This window comes from Capsicum annuum, chromosome 6, assembly GCF_002878395.1.
Source record: "Capsicum annuum cultivar UCD-10X-F1 chromosome 6, UCD10Xv1.1, whole genome shotgun sequence".
Taxonomy (NCBI): Eukaryota; Viridiplantae; Streptophyta; class Magnoliopsida; order Solanales; family Solanaceae; genus Capsicum; species Capsicum annuum.
In genome coordinates, this window is record NC_061116.1 from 215,216,699 (window position 1) to 215,225,124 (window position 8,426).

At 31.7% G+C, this 8,426-nt stretch overlaps 1 pseudogene; it reads right to left on the minus strand.

Annotated features, from left to right (window-relative positions):
* Positions 1-3,285: 3,285 nt before the first annotated feature.
* LOC107875857 lies at positions 3,286-8,420 on the minus strand (annotated as a pseudogene).
* Positions 8,421-8,426: the final 6 nt, after the last annotated feature.

Below are 8,426 nucleotides of genomic sequence, written 5' to 3' on the forward strand. Positions count from 1 at the left end.
GATTTAGTATATTTAAGTCCTAAATATTAGTGTCATAATTAAATATTTATTTTTAAATGCTAGGAATGTGTTCTAGGCGTACGTCTCGAATCAATCAAAAGAAATGAATTAACTTTAAAATAAATGAATTCTTTGGATGACTCTAATTTTGTCTTATATACAAAAGAAAAAAATGAAAAAATAGATAACGGATTGGACCCACATTTGAACGAAAAAACATGCTTACAACTTGCAAAACATTATCTATTAGAGAATTGATAATACAAATTAAAATACCTCTAGAAAAATTATTTGACCATATTTTATATGTGTGAAATCATTAGAGTCTGTACCAAAAAAAGAAAAAAGATCATTAAATCTCATAATTTATTCACAACAAAAATAATTCCACATAAGCAAAAACCTAAAAGGGAATTCATAGGTTAGAAAACCCTTACAAATCCAAGGAAAAAACTTTAATTAATCATCAATCAAAATCAAAACAAAATTAAGAAGAATAAGAAGAAAATATAGAAGTAGAAGAATTACACGTATTTTTTTAATAAAGATTGATCACATAACTACTTAAATAGAATTATAGACATTCTCTTTTTATATAAGGTAAAATTCTAAATGATTTAAAAATCTTAAATATTATTATTTCTTATCTAAATAAAGTATAATCCTTTTCTTTCAATGCATATGATTTTCTTAATAATATATTTTTGTTCATAAAAACTTTTCCTTTAAAACTTCCGTAGCAATTAATGTTTCTTTCACATGCGTTTTTTCTTAACCATAAATTTTGGTTCTTAGTTTTTTTTTTTCTTTCCATGAATAGTTTTTACCCTAAAAAGTTGCATTTGACCCCTAACAAAAATTTAAACATTATACTTAATTCCTTTTAGTTATAAAATTCTTTTTTTTTTTATCTTAAATATTTGAGTAATAATTTAATGTTAATTATTGAGAAAAAAAAGTAAAAGGACAATTTTATTTATTATGGAATATTTTAATGAATGACAAAAAGTTCAAATCACTTTTTTAGGGGTCTTTACATTTTTAATATATCTTTCTAAGGGTCTTCATACTTTTAATATATTATAGATTATAGATATAGATAAATTATAGATTTCTATATTTTAAAAATATTTTTAGAATCAAATTTAGTTGATTTAGAATTCTTAAACTAATAAAAAAAAAGTATTAATTGTCATTAATCCTGATGACTTCTAATAAGGAAAGATTTTACCATATATATATTTAATTAATTTTCAACTCTTAAATATTAAAAAAAATAGTGAAAAGACGACTTTATCTAAACCAAAGAGTTTTAATGTAGGACAAAAAAATCAAATAATATTTCTAAGACCCTTCACACTTTTAATATATTATTAGTTTAACCGCACGTGGCTCACACATGTAACATTTGATTACTTAAAATAAAATGATTTTGTTTGTCGTAGAAATTTTTAATAAAGTATAAAAAGTTCAAATCACTTTTCAAAGATGCTTCACACTTTATATAATAATGTAAACATAAACATATATTTTAGTGTAAGCATATATGTACGTACAATGCCTCTTTTGCTTGCTGCCAGTGACTGAGAGAGACACATCAATTTGAACCATAATTGTGATATGATTTTTTTATATTTAAATTCTTTCATTGTTCTTAAAGTCAAATTTTTACAAAATCATTGATTACATTCTTATTACGTATTTAAAACTTTTAAAAATTTGCCACTTCTTAAGTTTTTTTTATTCTAACGCTTTTGTATTTTTTTAAAAGTTTTTTAAATCTTCTTAAAATCAAATTTAGTTGATTTAGAATTCTTAAACTAATGAAAAAATATTAGTTGTTATTAATTCTGATGACTTCTAATAAAGAAATTTTTTACCATAAAAATATTTAATTAATTTTCATCTCTTAAATATTATAAAAAAAATAGTGAAAAGACGATTTTGTTTAAAACAAAGACTCTTAATGAAGGATAAAAAGTTCAAACAATATTTCTAAGGCCCTTCACACTTTTAATATATTATAGATATAGATTATAGATAGAATATAGATAGATTATAGATATAGAGATAGATTAAAGATTATAGATTATAGATTATAGATATAAATTATAGATTATAGATGTCTTGTTACTTTAATTTCAGATTGAAAAAAGTCATAAAATCCCACCTAAACTATTTGTCCGCTAAATTTACTTTAGCACGCTAATTTTACGTATATTTATATGCCCCTTATCTTATTTTTAGTGAATTAAATATCACCTTAAATATACTGAGCTTTTCGTGTGCCACGTCAGTATCATATAAGAATTCTATTAATTTTTAAGTCTACTCTTTTTCTTTGCTTTTATTCAAAAGTTTTCTTTTATTAATCATATTTTCACATTAATTAATACCTAATTAATCATTAAAATCCTTCAACAAGGAGTATAAAATTTTTCCAACACCAAATCAACTATCCCAAGTTGGTCGAAAATATCAAATTTCACCACACATTCAAAACGTATTGATATGAGAAAAATTACAAATCATATTACTTTAGGTATAGTAATTGAATATCTAAATTTTAATTTTAAAATATTAAATTACTCTAATTTAATTTTGCGTTGAAAGTCAGTCAAATGACTCTCCCAAAGTGAAATATGACAACTATTTTGAAACGTAGGAGAGAGAAAATATTTTAAGTAAAACTCGTGCACAGGGGAATTAAACAATGACTTAACAGTTAACACACACGGGTAACTCATATATTAAAGAAATTAACGTACAAAAAGTTTGCGTAACTATGTACATACCTTTATTGACTCTCTTACACTTGCCTTAACTAAGTTAAGGTAAATTCAATCTTCAAGACTTTCGAGTATAAAGTGTAAGTGATATAGTCTGATTTAAGGTAAAATTGTACACTTTAAAACGTGTTACAAAATTTAAGTATAAGTATGGCTTCGTTATGTGCAAACAACTTTTCGTGTGTTTCGGTGATATATGAGATAGAAAAGAAGATAGAATAAGGAGAAGGTCTGGATATGAAAATGATCCAATTTGACCAGTTGTACATTGGTAATATGAGAAAATAGAATAATCGAGAATCTTGCCTGGTGTGCTTCGGAAGCTTTACCAAACTACTGTTGATTGACTGGGAATGATGTAACTCGACTGGTCATACAGATACAAAGTTATTTATAAAATCAGTTTAAGCACTTCTAATTTTTTTAATTAATATACTTTATATTTGTCAGTTACTCTCAAAAAGTTAAGCCAAACAGGCTCTAAGTCTCTTTGATATCCTGGAAACCAAAATGGGAACAGAACCAATAAAAGAACAAAACGGATAAAGGTTATAAAAAACATCGTCATCTCGTACATTATGTAAATACAAATTTTTATATTGGCTTGTAAAAAGAAGAATAAACAAATAATAGGCTTTGTTTTCTATTTGATTGATTCCTTTTGATCCTGATATTTGGTCCATCCTTGAAGAGATTAAATAAGAGCCTATGGAGCCACTGTCTTATTCTGAATTGCACCTTTCGGCTGCATTTTTCTCCTAGCAACGTAACCTCGGAGCCAAGGAGTAACATCCTCGCTGATCTTGATCATGAAAAAGAAGATCATGCGGTAGATGATTATCATTGAGAAGATGACACTTAGATCCACCCATTTTGATCTGCTCCCGTCAATCTGGAATGTTTCTTTTAGTGCGTATTCACCTGTGATCTTCGGAAGATCAGGACTCTGGTTATCAAATATCAACCCCTTCAAGTCATTTTTGTATTGCCCCTAGAGATATCACAAAGTTAGAGTAACAGGATTCATAAATAGGGTCAAAATAAAACTGGAACAGATCTTAACAGATCATAGGTAATTTGGTCTGGACATGCCAAGTCGGTGCCTGTAAAGCATGTCTTTTCTTGTTTGTAACTACATTGATATTGAATAGGTATACCACTTCGTCTAAAAATATAAATTTTTAATGAAGTTAGATTGCTTCTGCTACAACATAAAAACACTATTGTGTTGGATGATAATGAATCTTGATCATGGAAGCTATCATACCATATGGCCCTCAGCTAGAGAAGGAAAACTTTTGGTCGACGGATTTAACTTATACACTGTAAAATTGTTTATGCTATTAGTGCCTTTTAACATGTTGTATTAGGTTAATTCCTTATTTTTAAGGCTACTAATTCTACATATTATCGACTGTTACCTGTGACGTGTAAACATTTCCATTGTGAGTTTATATTATCACACATAAAATCTGCAGCAAATTTTTACCTGTACAGCCCAAAAATCGAAAGTCATGTAAGACACTGGGTAACGCCAGAAAGGTTTTGGTATGTCATGGGGGAGTCTGAAGAATCCAGAAACCACCATAGATATTCCCTAACACAGCAAACATACACAATTTTTAAGTGTAGAATACGGTATGCATTTGTATATACTTTAGATTCTTAGATAAGCAAAACATTTCTTAGTCTAATAAAAGGGAAACAGATTAACTTCACTACCAGAATGCCAGCTCCTATGACGATACCCGTGAGGAAATTAGGGACAACACTAGCTATGGCCATCATCAGGCTCTCAACCGCTGTAATGCTGGCATAAAGCGCCAGCACAAAGAACAAATAGTGGGAGAATCCTGGATGGAATCGAACCATGAAGTAGCAGACAGTGCCAGAAAGTAGTGCGATCAATATAAGGAACGGCATAGCAGATTAAGTGTTGCTTATGACAAATGCAACCACACCATAATGCCCATTCACCCTTTCCCTTTGAAAAACCTGTTTTGATCGCAAAAAAAGGACCAAATAATTAGAACTGCGTGGCAATGTATCATTACAGTTAGGGAATTTTTTCTAGACTGTCGTACAAAGCACGAACTTTCATATCCTCCCGAATGAAGGGAAACCTCCTATTGACATGAATGTCATAAATCCAGAGATGAAAGCTGCACATGTACCTCTTGCCTGCATAATGTCAATTTGATAAATAAAGCAACAAAAGCGGCTTCTTATAGGAGACATTGATTACAAGGAGAAATGAGTTACCTGGATGGAACTATACTTGGTTCCCACATTAAAATAGATACTTCCAACGCAGACAGAGACCACTAAGTAGATCACGAGCCTCAGCCAGTAATAACCAAAGTCTCTTGACATATTAACAAATGAACGTTTGGTTAAGGTGTAGGATTGCATAAAGAAACTAGCCTGGCTACCCTTAGAATCTAGCACTGTTCCTTTCTGTTGAAAAAAAAGAATCACATTTAACAAGAGAAAAATTAGACAGATGATGAAGAAATCAAGATCAAGGCTTGCTACATTAGGACTTACAATTTTGGACATTTCTTCTACGTGTTCATTTGCTAAGTAGCAGTACTGAGAACGACCATAGAAGTCAACAAGACTTCGAATTGCTTCTGCTGTTGTCATCTTGTTTAGAGGATCGTCACCGCATCTAAAGTTGGTTTTCTTAAAACAAAGCCAGACAAAGAAAATCATCTTCAGCCGGTTAAACTTCACAACTAGATAAGATTTGTGATACATTACCAATTTAAAAAGTTATTCCCAAATCTCTGGGAAAAACGTGCAAACTTTTGGAGTTTAATTGGTAACAAGATCTTAAAAGATATACCTTGATTGACCCTCTTAGAGTTGCCTTAACTTTGTCAAAATCGGAGTTAACACAGCGGAGGAAATGATCCGATGGATTTCTGAAAGAAGGACAAGGAAAACCAGCTTCTGCAAAGAACTGCAAACAAAAAGCAGTTTTGAGAAGTTGAGGGTGTTGATTGTGTATGTTAGAAAAGAGAAAGGTGGGAATCATCAGTTGTGAATCAAGAATTTGAAGTTGGGTTGTGCTTTTTAAATATGCGTGTCAGTTACTTTAACACATATATAGTTCAGACAAGAAGGGGAGCCTTGGCTTAGCTGGTAAAGTTGTCGCCATGAGACCAGGAGGTCACTGGTTCGAGCTGTGGAAATGGTCTCTTGCAGAAATGCAAGGTAAGACTGCATACAATAGACCCTTGTGGTCCGACCCTTTCCCAGACCCAGCGCATAGAGGGAGCTTAATGCACCGGGCTGCCCTTTTTATACATAGTTCAGACTAGACTCTGTTGAAAAGATATATCTTGCCTTGCATGCTTCAGAAACCTGCCCAAAGTAAACTGTTTTGCCTCCGGAGAGCAAGTATAATCTATCAAACTACTCAAATACTTCACTGCTTGGCTAGTGAATTGACGCTATCACAGTCCGTCCATCTCTGGACAGACAACACAGTGTCTGTGTTACAAAGAACGCAAAGGCACTGTCACAAAAATTAAGCTAATTTCAGATGTCAACATTGTTAAATAAATGATCTGTTTTTATGCAAATTACCTGTCTAGTCCACTTGTTGGTTCATCAAGGAAGAGCAATCTAGGCTTCATAAGAATCTCAAGAGCAATGCTAACTCTCCTCTTTTCTCCTCCGCTAATACCGCGCAAGTGCCAATTCCCAATAAACGTATCAGCACAATTTTGTAAGCCCATTTCAATAATTGTGCTCTCAACCAGAGTTCGTTTCTCTGATAATGGCATCCTATCAGGGAGACGCAATTGAGCCGAATAGTAAATCATCTCCCGAACCGTTAGTGTTCCAATCAACGTATCATCTTGTGTTACATATGCCTGTAGTGTAAATATCAGTTTTTGTTAGGATTAGAACAATCAGGTGTGGTTCGATTCATTGACCTACATCCACACAGACGGACTATAACAATTGTCCCTCACAAATTCTGTCTTAAAACTCTCAAAGCCCTTATTAGGCTAAAGTCCAAAAACCATTTCAAAAAGGAAAAAATTATGTTTTCCAATTAAGAAAAAGAAATCAGGACAAACACATAAACTAGTAACTACTTACTGCAGTTCCAAATGAGAGCTTAGCTCTGCGACTGTTGAGGAGAACTTTCCCAGAGAGAATAGCATTAGAAGCAAGACGTCCAGAGAGGGCTTCAAGAAGCGTAGATTTACCAGAGCCAGAAGGGCCCATTAAGGCAGTAAAAGTTCCAGGCTCTGCATAACCAGTAAGTCCTTCTAATACATTTCGTGTATCTCCATTATTCAATGTGACCATTACATTAACATCCTTCCAAGCCAGATGAGCATATACTATACCATCGCGGCCTTGTGGTTCGTTTGCTTCTTCAATCTCCATCATCGCATCATCATCCAACGGCACAATTACAGAGGAAAATGATGAGTTCCTCATCTGATACAAAATTTAATTATCCCTTTGGTTGTTTAGTTTGTTGTCTATGTTTCTTGAACTGAGAGCCTTCTTGTAATAATACTTCTGATGTGTATGAAGTATATATGAAAAAAGTTAGCTTGCTAGCTAGCAGGTCAGCTCTACAATAGAGTAATAAAGGAACAACAGAAAAGATACTAAAGTACCAAATAATACACCGTAACAAGAGGGTCATTTTTGGACCAAACTATTAATGGTAGAGGCATTTTTTGACCAAATTATTAACTGATGACATTCTTGTTCAATTTCACATAGTTTAATTAAGCGCATTTTTTAATCGTTTTCTATTAAATATTTTAATGTGTTCGCTCGAGAAAATCTTAGAAAAGGAAGCATGGAAAAACTGGGATTTTTTAAATTTTGTTTTGGAGGGAACGTGATATGCAATAACCCAGCCAGGTTGCCTCATTCTGCTCAGAGAGAAGAATATTTGTCAGTGATATTAAAGAAAAAATCAACAGAAATCAAGCAACAAATCATTGGTCAATTAGATCTTTTATTTCAAGTACAACTAAATAAATCATATTATAATTGTAACTTAAAATATCAGATTCTAGGAATGGTATAAGATCTTCCACATTCCTTGCAATGGAGATACAAAAAATGATCTGCATTACAAATTTAATGATATTGTGATGAAATTTAAGCTATCAAATTTGAAGTATTTCCTGACAATAATTATTTTTTATAGACATGATCGGAAAGTGGAAATCTGTTTATATATTTTTCGCACTTCCTTTCCTCAAACTTCGGGGCATATTGTCTCTTGAAGTTCAAGCTAGATTCCTTCAATCCAATTTTCAGATTTTTCAACTTTTTCTTTTCGAGTCATATAAGGGTTTAATTTGTTATGAGTTATTTTGTTTAGAAAGTTGGATTTTAAAGGGGATAGGTTTAAATGGGCAATTTAAGCTGAAATTTTAGTTGGTCTGAGGAAATCTATTCTACAAGGGTATTTAATAATAGTATAGATCAAATTTGCCCATAATTTGGTTTATCATGACCCTTCTTGAAAGATAAATGAATACAATTTCTACTGTATAAGAAACTAAACTATTCAACCAGTAATAAACACCAGACGGGGGTAAATACATACTACATGATCTATCAAAAAGCAATCTCGAACTAAAAAAA